The sequence below is a fragment of the Heterodontus francisci genome, chromosome 10 (assembly GCF_036365525.1).
Source record: "Heterodontus francisci isolate sHetFra1 chromosome 10, sHetFra1.hap1, whole genome shotgun sequence".
NCBI classification, from domain to species: Eukaryota; Metazoa; Chordata; class Chondrichthyes; order Heterodontiformes; family Heterodontidae; genus Heterodontus; species Heterodontus francisci.
In genome coordinates this window covers 26375594-26397096 of record NC_090380.1, presented here as the reverse complement: position 1 = coordinate 26397096, position 21503 = coordinate 26375594, and the positions used below count along the sequence as shown (strand labels likewise).

Here is a 21503-nt window from a genome sequence, read left to right as displayed (position 1 = left end):
AGCTTTTCGCCATCTGTGGCTTGGTGTCAAATTTTACTTCACAATGCTCCTGTGAAGCATCTTGGGAGGTTTTATGTTAAATGTACTATATAAATAGAAGTTGTTTTTCTCATCAGAGATGCAAACCTTTGGTTGAAATAATAAGCCGAGGCCAGTCTGCTACTTCTGCTGATTAATATGGGTATTAAATTATTTTTCAATGTCCTGGTCAGCATTACTCCCTCAAAAAACGATGACAGAAAAAGTAATGAACTGCTCATTCATCTCACTGCTGTTGATGGGATCTCAACAGTGCACAAAGTGGTTGGCACATCTGCCAACTTAAAAGCAGTCACTGCATCTTGAAGTAATTCATTGTATGTGAAGTACTTCGGGATAAGATGTCATTTAAATGCACATCTTTCTTTGCTATGCACAATTGGCAGTCACTCTGTTGACACCAGTGATAAGACCACTGAAGCAAGTAGCTCCACTATAATTCCCAAAGACTGGCATCAAACAGTCCTCAGTACTGATATTTACTGGGTTAGTACTGAATTTCGCCAGCTCAAATGGATCCTGTTGGGCATCACCATCTACCTATCAAGTATCAACATACTCGCCCCCTTTGGAGGCAAAATTTACGTGACTATCTTCAATGAAGACTGGAGTTGTTGGGAAGTATGCAGAGATCAAATAAAGCAATTACTCTGCATGGTATATCTTTCTTCTTCTTTGACCTCCTTGTCTCGAGAGACAATGGGTAAGCACCTAGAGGTGGTCAGTGGTTTGTGGAGCAGCGCCTGGAGTGGCTACAAAGGCCAATTCTAGAGTGACAGACTCTTCCACAGGCGCTGCAGATAAAATTGGTTGTCGGGGCTGTTACACAGTTGGCTCTCTCCTTGCACTTTTGTCTTTTTTCCTGCTCTATGAAGAGACTGCTAAGTCTCTTCGACTTGCCACTCTTTAGCTCCACCTTTATGGCTGTCCGCCAGCTCTGACGATCACTGGCAACTGACCCCCACAACTTGTGGTCAATGTCACAGGACTTCATGTCGCGTTTGCAGACGTCTTTAAAGTGGAGATATGGAGGGCCGGTGGGTCTGATACCAGTGACGAGCTCGCTGTACAATGTGCCCTTGGGGATCCTGCCATCTTCCATGTGGCTCACATGGCCAAGCCATCTCAAGTGCCGCTGGCTCAGCAGCATGTATATGCTGGGGATGTTGGCCACCTCAAGGACTTCTGCGTTGGAATTACGGTCCTGCCACCTGATGCCAAGATTTCTCCAGAGGCAGCAAAGATGGAATGAGTTGAGACGTCGCTCTTGGCTGACATACGTTGTCCAGGCCTCGCTGCCGTAGAGTAAGGTACTGAGGACACAGGCTTGATGCACTCGGACTTTTGTGTTCTGTGTCAGTGCGCCATTTTCCCACACCCTCTTGGTCAGTCTGGACATAGCAGCGGATGCCTTTCCCATGCGCTTGTTGATTTCTGCATTGAGAAACAGGTTACTGGTAATAGTTGAGCCTAGGTAGGTGAACTCTTGAACCACTTCCAGAGCGTGGTCGCCGATATTGATGGATGGAGCATTTCTGACGTCCTGTCCCATGATGTTCGTTTTCTTGAGGCTGATGGTTAGGCCAAATTCGTTGCAGGCAGCTGCAATCCTGTCGATGAGTCTCTACAGGCACTCTTCAGCGTGGGATGTTACTGCAGCATCGTCAGCAAAGAGGAGTTCCCCGATGAGGACTTTCCATACTTTGGTCTTCGCTCTAAGACGGACAAGGTTGAACAACCTGCCATCTGATCTTGTGTGGAGTATCTGCATGGTATATACTACACAGAATTCATGACTCTAATGGGCCATTATGTCATTATCCTCCAATTATCCTGCTCAACTTAATCCTTAAATCATTTTTCAAATCTCTTCCCAAACTCACATTAAGGTTAATTGAAAAATGGAAAGCATTCAGAATAGATTTTGCAAAATAACCTTAGTGAGAGGTCATGAAGTCCTGTTCTTAGAATACAATATTGTTTCAGTGAACAGCTAAGTGGTAGGCACATATATGGTTATGAGGCCAATATGCTTCTTCAGAACTTATTTTATCTTCAGTAGTAAAACACTTATTTCTATCTAGCATTCTCATAAGCATAAAGATCTTCTCAAGCTGCTTGAATTTGTGACATTTATCACTCTTAGCACAGATAAATAGAATATGAGATTAGAATGGCAGTCAACATAAAAGGGAACCCAAAAATCTTCGACTGGTATGTAAATAGTAAAGAGGTGGAGTGGGTCCTACTAGGGACAAAGATGGTGATGTCCGCTTAGAGGCACAGGGCAAGGCTAGAATATAACTGAGTACTTTGTATGGGCATTTACTAAGAAAGAGGATGCTGACAAAGTATCGGTCGATGCAGATCGATAGAAGGAAATAAACTTGCAGGGCTACGGGGATTAAGCAGGGGAGTGAGACTGACTGGATTGCTCCACAGAGCCAGCAGGGACTCGATGGGCCGAATGGTTGACTCTACCTGGAAGGCAATGGATGGGGTGAAAATTGAGAGACAGAAGGTACAGGAAAGGCTGTCTATGCTTAGAGTGGATAAATCACCTGGTCCAGATGGCTTGCATCCCAGGTTGCTAAAGGAAGTCGGGGTGGATATAGTGCAAGGGCTTGCTATAATCTTCTTTCCCTAGATAAAGGGGAGGTGCCAGAGGTTTGTAAACTGGCAAATGTGACACCCTCATTCAAGAAAGGACAGTCCTAGTAACTACAGGCCAGTTATTTCATCAGTGGTGGGTAAGATTTTAGAAACAATAATCAGGGGGAAAATCAGCAGGCAGGAGTGGTCTGAATTAAGGATAGCCAGCATGGATTTGTAAAAGTCAGATTGTGCTTGACTAATCGAATTGAAGTTTTTGATGAAGTAACAGTGCTAGAACCACTGCTTTTTTGATATATGTAAAAGTCTTGGATATTGGAATACAGAGTAAAATTCCAAAATTTAATGATACAAAATGTGGAGGAGTGGCAAACAGTGAGGATGATACAAATCGACTGCAACATGACATAGATAAATTAGCAGAATGGGCAGACAAGTGGAAAATGGAATTCAATACAGAGACGTGTGAGGTGATGCATTCTGGCAGAAGGGCTAGGGAGAGGCAATATATACTTAATGGCACAGTTTTAAAGAGTTTGCAGGAACAAAGGGACCTGGGGGTGCATGTGCATAGATCTTTGAAGGTGACAGGACAGACTGAAAGAGTAGTTAGCAAAGCATATGAGATCTTAGGCTTCATAAATAGAGGCATAGAGTACAAAAGCAGGGATGTTACACTGAACATTTATAAAGCTCTGGTTAGGCCCCAACTAGAGTATGTTCTTGTCACCACACTTTAGGAAGGATGTGAGGGTCCTTGAGAGGGTGCAGAGGAGATTTACCAGAATGGTTCCAGGGATGAGGGAATTTAGCTACAAAGGTTAAGTTGGTAAAGCTGGGGTGGTTCTCCTCCGAGCAAACAAGATTGAGGGGAGATTTGATAGAAGTGTAAATGATTATGACAGGTTCAGATAAGGTAGACTAGAAACAACCTGTTTCAGTTAGCTGATGGTACAAGGGCTAGCGGACACAGATATAAGCTTTTGGGCAAGAGACGCAGGTGTGAGGAAGAACTTTTTTTTTTACACAGCAAATGGTAATGTGATGGAACTTGTTGCCCACAAGGGTGGTGGAAACAGGGACGATCAATGATTTCAAAAGTAAATTAGACAGGCACTTGAATGAATTAAACTTGCAGGGCTGCAGGGATAGAGCAGGGGAATGGGACTTACTGGATTGCTCTACCGAGAGCCAGCATAGACTCAATGGACTGAATGGCCTCTGTATGCTGCAAATGACTTTATGGGGCTCTATAGTTAAAAGGCAACTAGATACCAAGCATTTCCTTCAGGAAACAAACAAATTCTCTAAATAGCACTCAATGCACAGGTTCACTCAGTCTCTTAACTAAACCGAACTATTCTTGTGTCAGTGAGAATTACACAAAGATATTTGAAACACTTGCAATTCTTATTCAGAAAGTGCATTAAAGGTTGTAGAGCCTTAAGCTATAATTGGAATCTTCAGTAATGTAAACTATTTCTACATCTAACAAAGCTGCACTAAGTTTACGCTTTCTGCAGACTTCCTAAAGATAGCTACATTCCGTTAGTAATTGTAATGAATTTGATCACCTCCAGTGATGCTTATTTTTTTTGAATATACTGTGACTTGTTCCTCATCAGCTTAACCTACTCAGCAAACATCATAAATCGTAATGCTAACGATTCCCCGAACTACTGCAGTGCTTTTATATTATAGAGGTTATGATGGAAGGAGGAATTTAAGTTAAGCATAGATACAACATCACAAGCATTAATTTCTACATTGAAAGACAAACTTGCATTTATATAGTGCCTTTCATTACCTCAGGACATCCCAAAGTATATTACAGCCAACAAAACACTTTTGAAGTCTAGTCACTGTTTTAATGTGGGAAACATAGCAGCCAACTTTGGCACAGCATGCTTTCATAAACAGCAATTAAATAAGTGGCCGAATCATCTGTTTTAAATAAAAACAAGAAATGCTGGAACCACTCAGCAGGTCTGGCAGCATCGGTGGGTTCCGAAGAAGGGTCACTGACCCGAAATGTTAACTCTGCTTCTTTTTCCACAGAAGCTGCCAGACCTGCTGAGTGGTTCCAGCATTTCTTGTTTTTATTTCAGATTTCCAGCATCTGCAGTATTTTGCTTTGATATTATTCATCTGTTTTAAATGTTGCGTGAGGTTTAAGTCTTACATAGTAAGAAGTGATGGCCAAGAAACCAGGAGAACTCACCTGTTCTTCTTTGTATAGTGCTGTGGGATCTTTTACATCCACCTGAAAGGGCAGAGAAGACCTCTGGCATGGCGGCACTCCCTCAGAAGTCAGACTAGAACATGTACTTAAGTCTTGGGCGTGCAACTAGAACCCAGAACATTTTGATTCAGAGGCAAGAAATATATTTCCAAAAAAGGGCTGGTACAATATGACTGCTTCCCACAAGTGGTTATGAAGCCATCACAATTTTTGAGAGAATTCGATAAACACAAAGAAAGATATTAAAGGATACAGGAAAAGAGCAGTTAAATGGCATTCAAGCAGATAGCTCTAGAGCAGAGCCAGTATTGACACTGGCAAGGTAGCCCCCTTCTGTACTAAATTTCTATAAGGGGGCAATGTTCTGGAGGTGGAAAAGCATAGCCTTGACAATAGATAAATGTGTGTGAAAAATTCAGCTGAGGATCGACAAGAACACCAAGGCTAAGCACCACCTGAGCCAGCAGGCAGCTCGATGATCAAATCATCATTATTAAACAATAAATTCTCAAGGTGTCCCAAAGTGTTATACATGCAATAAATTACTTACGAATAGTCACTGTTATTTTGTAGGCCAACGTAACAGTCAATTTGTGCACATGATCCCACAAACAGTAAATAATGACTGACTAGTTAATCTGTTCTTTTGTTCATGTTAGCAGAGTGACAGGTGTTGGTCAGGAGATGTTGAGAACTCCCTGATCATCTTCAAATAGCGCCAGTTGATTTGTTTTGATTTTCATATAAACAGGTAGGCAGGAATACGGTTTAATCTCATTTACGGAAAGGAAAGACCAACAATGCAGCACTCCCTCAGAACTAGGTTATATGCTCAAATCCAGGAGTGAGGCTTGGGCTCACACCTTTGAACACAACTGCCAACTGAGTCAATGTGACACTAAGCGCAGAAAATATTACACGTAGACAGGTTCATACTCAGAGTCCGGAAAGAAAACAATTTCTCAACTTTTGTTGGTATTACTTTCATAAATCGGCACAGAGCATCAATAGAGTATCACTGCAGATTTCAATCTCAGGACAAAGATGAAAGGCAACTTACCAACCAAATACACACAGATAGAGTATTCATTATTTCCATTCAATACTAATAAAATGACAAGTCATTTATGGAAGTGAGCACTATACCTTTGAGAATGCTGAATTTTTAAATATTCTTTGGGTTGCTCAAATCATAATTCAAAACAATACTTCCTAGACATAAATTATTTAAAACATGATCAAGATGTATGACAGTTGAATCAGGTTCCTTCAGAATAAATTGTGGCTTTATGTTATTCAGAGCAAACTTGTATAGTACTTTTTAATGGAACCTTTTCCCACTTGACTCAGTAATGGAATTGAGTATCTCCACATAGGATGGAGCACTGGTTAGATTACTTCAGGTTAAACTGAAGGGTCTGTCATCCTAGATTTAGATGAAACTGGTGGGAGAAGTCTGTTCTGTACCCACTGAGATGCAAACTGGGTGCCGCTAATCTTTTCCAAATTTTTCCGCAATATCTGTAGAAACATAAAAAATAGGAGCAGGAGTAGGCCATTTGGCCCTTTGAGCCTGCTCTGCCATTCATTATGACCATGGCTGATCATCCAACTCAGTAGCCTTTTCCCGCTTTCCCCCCATACTCTTTGATCCCTTTCGCCCCAAGAGCTATATCTAACTCCTTCTTGAAAACACACAATGTTTTGGCCTCAATTACTTTCTGTGGTAGCGAATTCCACAGGCTCACCACTCTCTGGGTGAAGAAATTTCTCATCTCAGTCCTGAAAGGTTTACCCCGTATCCTTAGACTATGACCCCTGGTTCTAGACTCCCCCACCATCCCAGGAATCAGTCTGGTGAACCTTCGCTGCACTCCCAAGAACATCCTTCCTCAGATAAGGAGACCAAAACTGCACACAATATTCCAGGTGTGGCCTCACCAAGGCCCTGTATAATTGCAGCAAGACATCCCTGCTCCTGTACTCGAATCCTCTCACTATGAAGACCAACATACCATTTGCCTTTTTTACCGCCTGTTGCACCTGCATGCTTACCTTCAGCAACTGGTGTACGAGAATACTCAGGTCTTGCTGCATATTCCCCTCTCTCAGTTTTTAGCCGTTCAGATAATAATCTGCCTTCCTGTTTTTGCTACCAAAGTGGATAACCTCACATTTATCCACATTATACTGCATCTGCCATGCATTAGCCCACTCACTCAACTTGTCCAAATCACCCTGAAGCCTCTCTGCATCCTCCTCACAACTCACCCTCCCACCCAGTTTTGTCTCGTCTGCAAATTTGGAGAGATTACATTTAGTTCCCTCATCTAAATCATTAATGTATATTGTGAATCGCTGGGGTCCTAGCACCGATCCCTGCGGTACCCCACTAGTCACTGCATGCCATTCGGAAAAAGACCCATTTATCCTTACTCTTTGTTTCCTGTCCAACAACAATTTTCTATCCATCGCAATACACTACCCCCAATCCCATGCGCTTTAATTTTACACGCTAATCTCTTATGTGGGATTTTGTCGAAAGCCTTCTGAAAGTCCAAATAAACCACATCCACTGGCTCCCCCTCATCAACTCTACTAGTTACATCCTTGAAGAATTCTAGTAGATTTGTCAAGCATGATTTCCTTTTCGTAAATCCATGCTGACTCTGCCCGATTCTACCACTGTTCTCTAAGTGCTCTGATATAAAATCTTTGATAATGGACTCTAGAATTTTCCCCACTACCGATGTCAGGCTGACTGGTCTATAATTCTCTGCTTTCTCTCTACCTCCCATTTTAAATAGTGGGGTTACATTAGCTACCCTCCAATCTGTAGGAACTGTTCCAGAGTCTATAGAACCTTGGAAGATGACCACCAATGCATCCACTATTTCTAGGGACACTTCCTTAAGTACTCTGGGATGCAGACCATCAGGCCCTGGGGATTTATTGGCCTTGAATCCCATCAATTTCCCCAACACCATTTCTCTACTAATCCTGATTTCTTTCAGTTCCTTTCTCTCACTAAGCCGTGTTCCCCAACATACAAACACAAGAAGGCAATTTAGCCCCTTAAGCCTGTCCCACCATTCAATGAGATCATGACTAATCTGTGACCTAACTCCACATACCCGCCTTTGTCCCATAACTTGCCGTAAATACCTTTGGTTAACAAAAGTGAATTTCAGATTTAAAATTCATCTCATTGAATAGTGCGACAGATTCAAAAGGCTAAATGGCCTACTTTTGTTTCTATGATCCTTGAATTAACAATTGATTTAGCATCCATTGCTGCTTGCAGAAGACCGTTTCAAACTCCTACCACCCTTTGCATACACAAGCATTTCCTAATTTCACTCCTGAAAGGGCTGGGTCTAATTTTTGGACGATGCTAGTCCTAGACTCCCCAATCAGCGGAAGCATTTTCTCCTTATCTACCTTATCTGTTCCCCTTAATATCTTGAAAACTTGCATCAAATCACCCCTTAACCTTTTAAATTCCAGGGAATACAATCCTAGTTTCTGAAATCCTTTCCTTGTAACTTAACCTTTGCAGTCCAGGTATCATTCTGGTAAATCTACACTGCGCTCCCTCCAAGGACAATATATCTTTGCTCGAATGTAGTGCCCAGAACTGAACATAGTACTGCAAATGCAGTTTAACCATTCCGCAAGGTTTGTCAATAAAAGAAGAGAACCTCCTGGACATCTCAACAAAAGCAACTGGTTTAATTTTGGGTCCAAGTGCAAGCGGAGTTCTCCAAATTGTCAGACAGAGCTGTCAAGGTTTTGACAATGTTTGCTACAGCTTACTTGTGAGAAAGTGGATTTTCACCACTCAGTGGTGTGAAATCAAAGTATCATCAGTCCCTTTGTGTAGAAAGCTACTTACAACTCAAACTATCATCTATCACTCCAAACATTATGTGCCTATGCTCGAACAAACAACTGCATCTGTCACATTAATGGCGAGTAACACTATCAAGCATTGCTTAACTTGTATATGTGAATTCTAATTCCTACATTTTGCACAATGGTTGGGCACTAAATGGGTTAAATGATTAAACCTGTGTGCTGCTGGTAGGGGTATGCAGGCAGCTGATACATCTGGAAGGGGGTGCACAATAAGTAAAGTTTTTGAACCTCTGATTTACTCCTCCTCTCAACACTACTCAACCATCATCAATTCAACAATAATTTACACACTGCAAGTGCATGCGCACACAATCTCTCCACTTGCATCCAGAATCTAATATGAACATAGCGAGCAGACAATTAGAGTTTTCAAAAATACTCAGTGCCGTAAACAAGGCAGCTGTAATTAATCCACTCTGAGACAATCTATATAACACATTAAAAAACTTCAACACCAACCCCCAACCATCCCTTCCCTCCCCCCCCCAATTGAGTATATTTTATGTATATTACGTATAAGAATATAGATAAAGTATATTTTTCATTCAAATAGAATTAAGGTCATTGAAAGACCTTACACAAAAATATTCCTTTACAGGAGAAAGAATTCAATATTGCTTTATTCAGACTAATTGAAGTTTCAAAAACATACCGAATGCCAGTACAACTGTAAATATTGCTTGATGGTATTCAAAAGTTGCAATGATGACATCTTCTGAAAGCTTTGACAGAGGAATAAATGTTAAAGGCTCTAATTTATAATGTTATGTTGGCATATTTAACGGGCAATTTATTTAATCACACTTGTGTTGTTGTTAAACACTTGTATGCATCTATTTAAAGTGTCACTTGTTCATGTTTGCATCAATGCTGGAGGAAAATATTTATTGCTACAACCAACTGTCATGTAGTTTAAATATATTCCTGAAACATTTTGTAAATACTAGATCTGGCAACTAATTTAATTTGTATGAAAAGATTCCAGTGTCCATTTAATGTGGCAGTAGACCGTATCAACTTGGGGACTGTGGCGGGGGTGGGGAAACGAACAACAGGGTGTTTTGCTACACTGAGATCTCTCAGATCCAGCAGAAGCATGAGAAAGCACTGTAGACAAGTCTTCTGGCAAGAGAAGAATCTCCAGATTTCCTCTGGGAATCCTAATGAGCTTTAGTTTACACTGTGAATCACTGGTTTGTTGCCCACAAGGACATCAACACCAGGAAACCTTCAAAGATCAACATGTAGTTTTCTAGCATATCCAACTGGTCAGCTTCTGTTATAGGAGACTCAGTTTAGGGTTTCAGCTGTAGCTCAGTCGGTAGCACTCTCAACTCTGAGTCAGAGAATTGTAGCTTCAAGCCCCACTTCAGAGTCTTGAACAAAAAATCTAGGCTGACAGTTCAGCGCAGAACTGATGGAGTTTTTTTTTTGAGTGCTGCACTAGCAGAGATGCAGACTTTTGGTTGAACGTTAAATGAGGCTCTGTCTGCCCTCTCAGGTGGATGTAAAAAATCCTATGACATTATTTTGAAGAAAAGCAGGAGAGTTCTGCATGGTGTCCTGGCAAATATTTATTCCTCAGCCAATATCACTAAAAGCAGATGATCTGGTCATTATCACATTGCTGTTTGTTGGGCCTTGCTGTGTGCCGACTGGCTGCTGTGTTTCCTTCATTACAACAGTGTCTGCACATCGAAAATACTTCATTGGCTGTAAAGCACTTTGGGACATCCTGAAGATATGAATGGAGTTAAATAAATGGGCGGCACAGTGGCGCAGTGGTTAGCACCGCAGCCTCACAGCTCCAGTGACCCGGGTTCAATTCCGGGTCCTGCCTGTGTGGAGTTTGCAAGTTCTCCCTGTGTCTGTGTGGGTTTCCTCCGGGTGCTCTGGTTTCCTCCCACATGCCAAAGACTTGCAGGTTGATAGGTAAATTGGCCATTATAAATTGCCCCTAGTATAGGTAGGTGGTAGAGAAATATATAGGGACAGGTGGGGATGTGGTAGGAATATGGGATTAGTGTAGGATTAGTATAAATGGGTGGTTGATGGTCGGCACAGACTCGGTGGGCCGAAGGGCCTGTTTCAGTGCTGTATCTCTAAACTAAACTAAACTAAACTAAATGCAAGTTCTTTCTTTCCATAGGATTCTCCAGAGGAGAACCAACCGTAGGTCAACAACATTTGTAACACCCTTCACATATCAAGATGAATCAAGGCTCTTGTCAAAGTCAGTGAACCAGAAATAGAAGACAAATTAGGGGAGATCAAAACAGTGGTTGATGAGGTTACATTTTAATGGCTTATGAAGATGGGAATAGAAGTAACAAGGCGAAGAGGTTTGCAAATGCAAGGGCATGCTGACAGAAAGGCCTGTAATCAATGGTAAAGCAGAAGGAAAGGAGAAAAAGAGAGGGAGTGAGATGGAATATAGGGCTAAACATGATTGCGAAGTCAGCTAGGGATGCTCAAACATGGAGATGGTGCTGAATGAGTAAGGCGACAGGCCACAATGAAATAAGCTTTGTGTAATAATGACACGTGTTACAAACTCCATTCCCTTGTCACCAACTCCATACCTCTATCTGGCAGCTGTCTGAGGCTGAATCTTGATTATATTTGACTCCAAGATGAGCCATAATTAAGACTACCTGTTTTCATCTCCGTGACATCACCTGATTCCATCCTTGCCTCAGCTTATCTGCTACTGAAACCCTCATCCGTGCCTTTGTTAACTTCAGACCTAACTAGCCCAACGCACTCCTGGCTGGTTTCCCATGTTCCACCTTCCGCAAGCTTGAGGTCATTCAAAACCCTGCTACCCGTGTTCTAACTCGCACCAAGTCCTGCTCAGCTATCTCCCCTGTGCTCGCTGATCTACAAAGGCTCCCGGTTAAGCTATGCCTCAATTTTAAAATTCTCATCCTCATCTTCAAACCCCTCCAAGGTTTTGCCCGTCCCTATCTCTTATCTCCTCCCCCAGATCTCCCTCTCTGCCAGTTCTGGCCTCCCACTTTTAATCGCTCCACCTTTGGCGGCATTCAGCTGTGTACGTCCTAAGCTCTGGAATTCGCTGTCAATCTCTCCGCCTCTCTCCTTTAAGAAGCCCTTTTGGTCATCTGGCATTAAATTTCCTTATGAGGCTTAGTGTCAAATTCTGTTCCATAATGCTTCTATAAAATAGCTTGGGACATTATATTACATTAATGGCCCTTATACATGCAAGTTGTTGTTGTTATAGGACAGATTCAGTGAGGGAGGTGGAATTATCATTCACGAGCCAAGTTTTACTCAGATTCAAGATGTCGGTGCACTAATGAATGAGATCATGGATGATGAGAGTCCTGTTTGAGAACAGATAATGGGAGACCCACCTAGGAGATCAGAGTGGAAACAAGAGTGGAACAAAAGACTGGAAGAAAGTGGAGACACCCAAGGAACACAGTGGCTGGGATACATCCTGGGGTAGCTCACGACTGCCCAGTGAAAGTCAGTGGTGTGCTATATGGCAGCAGATACCAAGGTTGAAGCAAAGAAAAGCCTTTAAGTCAACTCAAGAGACCTGAGCTAAAAACAGCATCTGTGGAGAGAGAAGCAGAGTTAAGGTTTCAGGTTGATGACCTTTCACGAGAACTCGGAAAAGTTAGAAATATAATAGGTTTTAAACAAGTGAAGTGGGGGCGGGGGGAGGGGGAGATGGAAAAAGAACAAAAAGGAAGGTCTATGATAGGGTGGAAGACAGAAAGGATTAAATAACAAAAGAGTTGGTGCTGCAGGGCCAAAGGGAGTGGTAATGGGACATGTAAAGAAACAAATGATGTGTCTATGGAATAAAAACAAGAAATGCTGGAATCACTCAGCAGGTCTGGCAGCATCTGTGAAAAGAGAAGCAGAGTTAACGTTTCGGGTCAGTGACCCTTCTTCGGAACCGGTCTATGGAGATGTGAATGGCAAAATGAGGATCAACTGCCATCCGAAATCAAAAACAAGGGAAAAAAATTAGACAAAACTGAAACCTGTAAAGAAAAGCAAACAAAATGTGGGCAGAGGTTAAGGTCTAAAATTGCTGAACTCAGTGTTGAGTCTGGAAGGCTGTAAAGTCCCTAATTGAAAGATGAGATGCTGTTCTATGAACATACATTGAATTTCATTTGGCACAGGCTTGGAGGGCCGAATGGCCTGTTCCTGTGCTGTACTGTTTGTTCTTTGACACTGCAGTAGGCAGAGGACAGAGATGTCAGCATGAGAGCAAGGTGGCCAATTAAAATGACAAGAAGCTCAGACTGAAGGGAGATGTTCTGGAAAGCGGTCACCCAATCTGTGTCTGGACTCCCCACTGTGGAGCAGACCCCATTGTGAGCAGCAAATACGGTGTACTAAATTGCATGTACACATAAATCGCTGTTTCACCTGGAAGGAGTATTTGGGGCCTTGGATAGTGAGGACAGAGGAGGTAAAAGGGCTGGTGTTGTATCTCAGCACAAACAGGCTAAGGTTTAAAGAAGAAAAGTTGAAATTTATTAAACAAACTCTAATTCAGTTAATGCCTATGGATACACGAAGCACCCACGCTAGCATGCATACATGATACACACATGCAAATAGAGACAGAAAACAGAAGAAAAACAAAGTGGGAAAGTTTGAGGCACTATCTGAAGAGTTTTTGTTACAGTTCTTCGAGCTCACTGTACAGTCCTCGCTTGTTGGTAGATTTTGCTTTTTGTTGGGGCCAAGTATTCTTCTTAAACATTGTTCGCTGTAGAAGACTTTTCTCTCTTGGAGTTCATGTGTTTTCAGTGGATTCAGAGGCTTGTGAGAAAGAGATGGGAGCAGACAGGAGAGATCTCCTCAGTCTAGGAGCAAACAGACACTCTCAGTTCAAACTCTCTGTGGCCAGTTCGAAAGAAAACCCTGGAACCAGCTGGACCAGCTGGTCTAACCAGTCCTGGCCCTTGTGGATTTTATCCTCCTTAGCAGGCCCTGGAATGCGCTTCCTCACTTTCAATGTCTGTTAGTATGTAAATGTTTATTTACAGCAATGGCCGATCTATTCAACAAATCATTTCCTGCTCCAACAACAGTTAAAAATCAATGTTCATGACAAAATTGATGTGCTTCATTCTTGACAGGTGGGGGCCAAGCATGACAATACCATAAGCCACAGAGTGAATGCTATGGCAGCTATATGCTTTGAAAGATACTCTGATATTTTAGCATTAAAAGAGATTGTGTTCTGAAGGTGCTTCTGTTTTTTTTGTTAAAATATTTTTTTGAGGAATTCATAGTCAAACTGAATAAATGTTGGACCAGTTTGTTTTCCAAGAGGGCACTGAAAGAACTGGTTTGGCAACAATGTTTACTGAACAGAATAGAAAAGAAACCCTGGTAAGAGGGGAAGATGTAATCAGAGACATCAGACAGGTACCCCTCGATATGACAAGCTGGGGAGCATCAGCGCACACCTGAGAGGGCAGCAAACTCACAAGCTTTTGGTTGTCATGTCAGTGTGTTTTATCTTCAGGAGTGAGATAAAGTTAGCTCCTGCTGAAGTGTCAAGGAAGGAGCGAAGACCACCACCCAGCTCGCTTTCCAGCAACTCTCTAAAAGACCCTGAGAAGTCCACTGTGTCAATTCATCTCGTCTCCTGTCTTTGAAGAAAAGCCTGCTAAATTACTTCTCAACGCCACCCAAAAAGAACTGTTTTAAAAGATGTCAGTGACTCGTCGACGTGTACTTGAAAGTTAGACCGTATGGCAGTTTTGGAACACAATATATCTCATCGGCTGTTTTCTTCATGAATGAGCAAGTATTCAGCCCGTGTTTTTTGTCTGTAACAGAGCTCTGAATTTTTAAAATCCCTTTTCTTTTTCCGGTTAACCAGTGTATGTATGTGTGTGTGTGTGTGTGTGTGAGCGTGAGGGGCCAAGGTAAAAAGGGGACTTTAAAATTTCAATCTGTGTGTTTATGCTTTACTTCACTGCTAGTTAAGACTTATTTTATAATAAACCAATAATTTTGTTGTTCATTAAAAAAACCTGGTTACTGTGTTCTATTCTGGGAAAAAATAGATTATATGATTGACTATCAGTAAGTGGGAAAATTTTTAATATATGTTGTGACCTGTGGAGAAGTGGGACTAGAATAAACAGTGCACTCCTCCCACCTTGGTCGTAACAATTGTCAGAAAGTCTTGGAAACACACACAAGAGGCGAGAGGCAGTATTTTTCTTTGTTCGGCAAGAGCGGTATTGCTGAAGGAAATTAGTGTTAAGGGCCTTTTGTCTTATTTTTTTATTCAAAGTAATTTGATGACTGTGCCGAACCTATGGTGCCTACTTTCAACAGTACCAACTGAGATGAAAAACTATCGAAGTGTTAACAAAAGGTTTTGATGGGTCAGTCACTCACTTAAAACCAGTGTTGGGTCATCATTGGGCTAAATGAGATTGAGTACGTTTGTGATCAGCACTGAAGGAGGCAGTATGGAGTGAAAACATCAATGTGTCTGCCCCAGGTGTACAAGTGGACTTGGCAGTGTATCTTGTTGGGATAACACCTGAGAAGGCTCCGTCTACACAATATTCTCAAGTTGACCTGATACTGAAGCCATCCTTGTTGGTCGGCCTGGAACATCTTTGCACTTGGAACTAATCTTAGACATCATTATGAGGTGGAGTGGTGGGGGGAAGCCATCCACTGAATAAGACTTTTGCCATGTTTGGAGCAAATTCACACTCCTGAAAAATCGAACTATGTGGAGAACAGTTCAAGTGGGTAATCATGGCTATAGTTCATTTGGATTTGATACTAACTTTAAAAGTGGCAGCCATCAGTGACCAGAGCAGAAGGATCTCACCCAGAGCCCAATACATTGCAGTAGGTCTCTGCTAAGTACTCCGAAGTGAGCATTCAATTTTTACTTCCTGGATGCATAACACATTTTTAAATGAAGTATACAGGCTGAGTTTTAGGCCATGAAATTTGATAAGACCAGTAAGCAGGTGCGAGAATAGTAATGCGTAGTTAACCCATGCCCACTGATTCCAATGCAGGTAGCATGCAACTTTGGCCACAATCACCTTAACAGCCATTGACAATGCCATCCTTGCTCTGTTCTGAGTCTGCAAGTCTGCCTGCAGCAGGTAGAAGATTTCAGTGAGCACATCCTTAATATTCTGAGTCAAGTCTGCTCTGGAGCTGGTGATTCACCCCGATCAGACCTGTACTGTACCCGGCAGGAAGATCTCTGATAGCCTCGCGCTACTCAGGGATACGATCGCCTACGTACGGGACAGGAGGGTGGACACCTGCCTCATCAGCCTGGACCAGGAGAAGGCTTTTGACAGGATATCGCACACCTACATGATGGACGTGCTTTCCAAAATGGGGTTTGGGGAGGGAATCTGCAATTGGATCCAACTGCTCTACACAAACATCAGTAGCGCAGTGTCAATCAACGGGTGGGAATCTGAAAGTTTCCCGATCAAATCTGGAGTCAGACAGGGCTGTCCTCTTTCCCCGGTCTTGTTTGTTTGCTGTATTGAACCCTTTGCTGAGTCTATTAGGAAGGATGCGAGCATAAGAGGGGTGACAATCCCAGGCAGTGGAGGCACTCAGGTCAAAACCTCCCTGTACATGGATGACGTCGCCGTCTTCTGCTCGGATCCGCTGTCCGTGCGCAGACTGATGAGCATCTGCGACCAGTTCGAACTGGCCTCGGGAGCCAAAGTTAACCACGGCAAGAGCGAGGCCATGTTCTTTGGGAACTGGGCTGACCGATCCTTTGTCCCCTTCACCGTCAGGTCAGATTACCTGAAGGTGCTGGGGATATGGTTCGGAAGTGCCGGGGCGTGCACCAAAACATGGGAGGAGCGAGTAGCCAAGGTACGACAAAAGTTGGGCATGTGGGGGCAGCGATCTCTCTCCATTGTGGGTAAGAACCTGGTCATCAGGTGCGAGGCGCTCACGTTGTTGCTCTACGTGGCGCAGGTCTGGCCCATACCCCACTCCTGCGCCGTGGCAGTCACCCGAGCCATTTTCCGCTTCGTCTGGGGATCTAAAATGGACCGGGTCCGGAGGGACACGATGTTCAAATCTCTGGACATGGGCGGGAAAAATGTACCCAACGTGGCCCTCATCCTGATGACCACCTTCGTGTGCGGCTGCATCAAGCTATGTGTAGATCCCCAGTACGCAAACTCCAAGTGTCACTACGTGCTGAGGTTCTATCTGTCCCCGGTGTTGCGAAGGATGGGCCTGGTCACATTGCCGCGGAACGCACCGTGCAGTTGGGCGGCGCCGTACCACCTATCCTTCGTGGAGCAGTTTCTGCGGAAAAACACCTTTGACCACCGGTCCATCAGGCAGTGGTCTGCACGGAATGTCCTCAAGGCCCTACGGGAAAAGGAAACGGTGGATCCTGTCGGATGGTTCCCCGAGCAGACCGTCAAAGTCATTTGGCGGAATGCCTCATCACCAGAACTTTCAAACAAGCACCAAGACGTAGCTTGGCTGGTGGTGAGAAGGGCCCTCCCCGTCAGGTCCTTCATGCACACCCGAAGTCTCGCCCCCTCCGCACAGTGCCCCCGCGTTGGCTGTGGTGGGGAAGAGACGGTCGCCCACCTCCTCCTGGAATGTGCCTTTGCAAAGCAGGTGTGGAAAGAGATGCAGTGGTTTTTGTCAAGGTTCATCCCAAGCAACTCTGTAACACAGGAGTCTGTGCTCTACGGGCTGTTCCCAGGGACGCACACCGAGACAAACATCAACTGCTGCTGGAGGACTATCAATTCGGTGAAAGACGCCCTTTGGTCTGCCCGAAACTTGCTGGTCTTCCAGCGCAAAGAGTTGTCCACCACCGAATGTTGCAGACTGGCACATTCCAAGGTCCAGGACTACGTGCTGAGGGACGCACTAAAGCTTGGGGCAGCCGCAGCAAAGGCTCAATGGGGAAAGACCACAGTGTAAGGTTCCCCCACCAAGCTGGACTGAGGGGCTGGAACCATGGGAAGCCCCTCGAACTGTATCGTTAATATTCTCAATTGCTGTAAATGTAAAACTGTAATTGACATGACAATTGTGAAACGGAAGGGTTGGGAAGAAACTCATGACATTATTGAAAGAAACTGATCTCTTTTGCAATGTTTGTATTTTTTCGTGCTGTTTGGAAACTGTTTGGCAATGTAATTTTTACAGATTTTTATGAATAAAGTATATTTTGGAAATAAAAAAAAAAAAAAAAAACATCCTTAATATTCTGTACATGGATGACGTCGCCGTCTTCTGCTCGGATCCGCTGTCCGTGCGCAGACTGATGAGCATCTGCGACCAGTTCGAACTGGCCTCGGGAGCCAAAGTTAACCACGGCAAGAGCGAGGCCATGTTCTTTGGGAACTGGGCTGACCGATCCTTTGTCCCCTTCACCGTCAGGTCAGATTACCTGAAGGTGCTGGGGATATGGTTCGGAAGTGCCGGGGCGTGCACCAAAACATGGGAGGAGCGAGTAGCCAAGGTACGACAAAAGTTGGGCATGTGGGGGCAGCGATCTCTCTCCATTGTGGGTAAGAACCTGGTCATCAGGTGCGAGGCGCTCACGTTGTTGCTCTACGTGGCGCAGGTCTGGCCCATACCCCACTCCTGCGCCGTGGCAGTCACCCGAGCCATTTTCCGCTTCGTCTGGGGATCTAAAATGGACCGGGTCCGGAGGGACACGATGTTCAAATCTCTGGACATGGGCGGGAAAAATGTACCCAACGTGGCCCTCATCCTGATGACCACCTTCGTGTGCGGCTGCATCAAGCTATGTGTAGATCCCCAGTACGCAAACTCCAAGTGTCACTACGTGCTGAGGTTCTATCTGTCCCCGGTGTTGCGAAGGATGGGCCTGGTCACATTGCCGCGGAACGCACCGTGCAGTTGGGCGGCGCCGTACCACCTATCCTTCGTGGAGCAGTTTCTGCGGAAAAACACCTTTGACCACCGGTCCATCAGGCAGTGGTCTGCACGGAATGTCCTCAAGGCCCTACGGGAAAAGGAAACGGTGGATCCTGTCGGATGGTTCCCCGAGCAGACTGTCAAAGTCATTTGGCGGAATGCCTCATCACCAGAACTTTCAAACAAGCACCAAGACGTAGCTTGGCTGGTGGTGAGAAGGGCCCTCCCCGTCAGGTCCTTCATGCACACCCAAAGTCTCGCCCCCTCCGCACAGTGCCCCCGCGTTGGCTGTGGTGGGGAAGAGACGGTCGCCCACCTCCTCCTGGAATGTGCCTTTGCAAAGCAGGTGTGGAAAGAGATGCAGTGGTTTTTGTCAAGGTTCATCCCAAGCAGCTCTGTAACACAGGAGTCTGTGCTCTACGGGCTGTTCCCAGGGACGCACACCGAGACAAACATCAACTGCTGCTGGAGGACTATCAATTCGGTGAAAGACGCCCTTTGGTCTGCCCGAAACTTGCTGGTCTTCCAGCGCAAAGAGTTGTCCACCACCGAATGTTGCAGACTGGCACATTCCAAGGTCCAGGACTACGTGCTGAGGGACGCACTAAAGCTTGGGGCAGCCGCAGCAAAGGCTCAATGGGGAAAGACCACAGTGTAAGGTTCCCCCACCAAGCTGGACTGAGGGGCTGGAACCATGGGAAGCCCCTCGAACTGTATCGTTAATATTCTCAATTGCTGTAAATGTAAAACTGTAATTGACATGACAATTGTGAAACGGAAGGGTTGGGAAGAAACTCATGACATTATTGAAAGAAACTGATCTCTTTTGCAATGTTTGTATTTTTTCGTGCTGTTTGGAAACTGTTTGGCAATGTAATTTTTACAGATTTTTATGAATAAAGTATATTTTGGAAATAAAAAAAAAAAAAAAATCCTTAATATTCTCAATTGCTGTAAATGTAAAACTGTAATTGACATGACAATTGTGAAACGGAAGGGTTGGGAAGAAACACATGACAGTATTGAAGGAAACTGATCTCCCTTGCAATGTTTGTATTTTTTGGTGCTGTTTGGAAACTGTTTGGCAATGTAATTTTTACAGATTTTTATGAATAAAGTATACTTTGGAAATAAAAAAAAAAAATCCTTAGGATGTGCTTTTTGGCCTTTTGACTAAGGCTCTCGGCCTTTTGGCTAAGATCAAGTGTAGTATCTGTTCTTATCAGTGCTTATTTGATTGAGAAGAGACCATGATCATTGCCTTTTGATCCTGGGGAAGCTTTGAGTAAAATGGCTATAACCAATTTTCGAGCTTCGGGCCAGGGAGTGTGCAACACCGTTCGGGTGGTCGTGAAGGACAAGGAAGGAGATGCACCGGTCGATCGCACCTTCTTCATCAAGAAAATTCTCTTCGATTGCTGCGGATTTCAAGCGACGGACGTCTTCTGCCTGCAGGATTTCCCCAGCAGTGGATACTTCGACGTGACGTTCCGGAACGTGGCGGGATGCATCAAGTTCCTGAAGGCGTTCAAGGAGAAAGGGGACCGGGCGCCACTGTCGATCCTCACAGCGGAGCCGCTCTTCACGCTTCCCTCACAACGGGACCGGGTGGTGACAATTCACCTCTACAACCCCCATGTTCCGGTGGTGGATGTACTCACCTTTCTCGCCAGGTACGTCGAGGTGGCCGGCAGCAGCACTGATGTCAAGGACCCCTTTGGGATCTGGACCAGCAAGCGGCAGGTCAAGGTGACCTTGAAGGTAGATCCCAGTGGAGCCATCATCCACCCTCCCTCCAGCTTCGCTATCGGGGGAAGTCGAGGCTTCTTGGTCTACGCTGGGCAGCCCAGAGTTTGCCGCACCTGTGGCAAATCTGGTCACATGGCAGCCAACTGCAGCACGGTTGTTTGCAAGAACTGCAAGGAGGAAGGCCATCAGACCAAGGACTGTAAGCAGACTAAGTGTTGCAACTTGTGCGGTGCGGCAGGCCATCTCTACAAGACCTGCCCCAAACGTTGCCTCAACTACGCTCAGGCGGCAAGGTCCAAGGAAAGGCCGGGAGAAGGTTCGACGAAGGCGTCCGCTGTTCGAAAGGAGACCAGCAACCTTCTCCGCAGTGAGGAACTTCAACCTGAGAAGGAAGGGGAGGCAGCGGAAACCAACGACCCAGCACCTACCCAGCGCCCGGAAACCCCTCCTCCACAGACAGAATCAATGGAGGAGGAGGCAGCAGATGGACAAACAGGTCAGCGGCAAGTGGTCCAGAGGAAAACCACAAAGAAAAAGCATCCCAAAGCCACCACCCAAACCAGTGGCAAGAGGAGGCTCTCTTCTGAATCAGACTGCAACAACTCCTCTTCACTGGACGGGGAAATGCTGGAACGACAGCCCCTTCAAAAGAGGCGGCAGAACTCCGAGATGGATGATAAAGCATCCCAGCCCCCGGGCACTGGAAGCTGTGATGGGCCTGGCGTGCCCCAACCCCAATGCCCCACACGTAATGACGTGGCCAACGCATCTCAGCTCCGGGACACCGGCAGCAAAGACACGTCTGGCGCACCTGAGCTCCGGGAGACCGGGAGCTGTGATGTTTTCGAGGAGGAAGAGATGGAAGCAGCTGAGGACAACCCAATCCTCTCTGCCTACAAGACCCCCCCGATGTCACCTGAGCGGCACAAACCCTGCATGAAAAATCAGGAGGGGTTTCTGAGCCCAACCAACGTGAAACTGCTTGCGCATACGATGGGTATGCAGGAAC

General features: G+C 44.8%; 1 protein-coding gene and 1 pseudogene across 6 annotated transcripts in view; one reads left to right on the top strand and one right to left on the bottom strand.

The window, feature by feature from the left end:
- fndc3a (fibronectin type III domain containing 3A) overlaps nt 1-21503 on the bottom strand; it is a 244190-nt gene that overhangs the window by 119442 nt on the left and 103245 nt on the right. The window lies entirely within an intron of this gene.
- Nucleotides 19920-20028, top strand: LOC137374759 (U2 spliceosomal RNA; annotated as a pseudogene).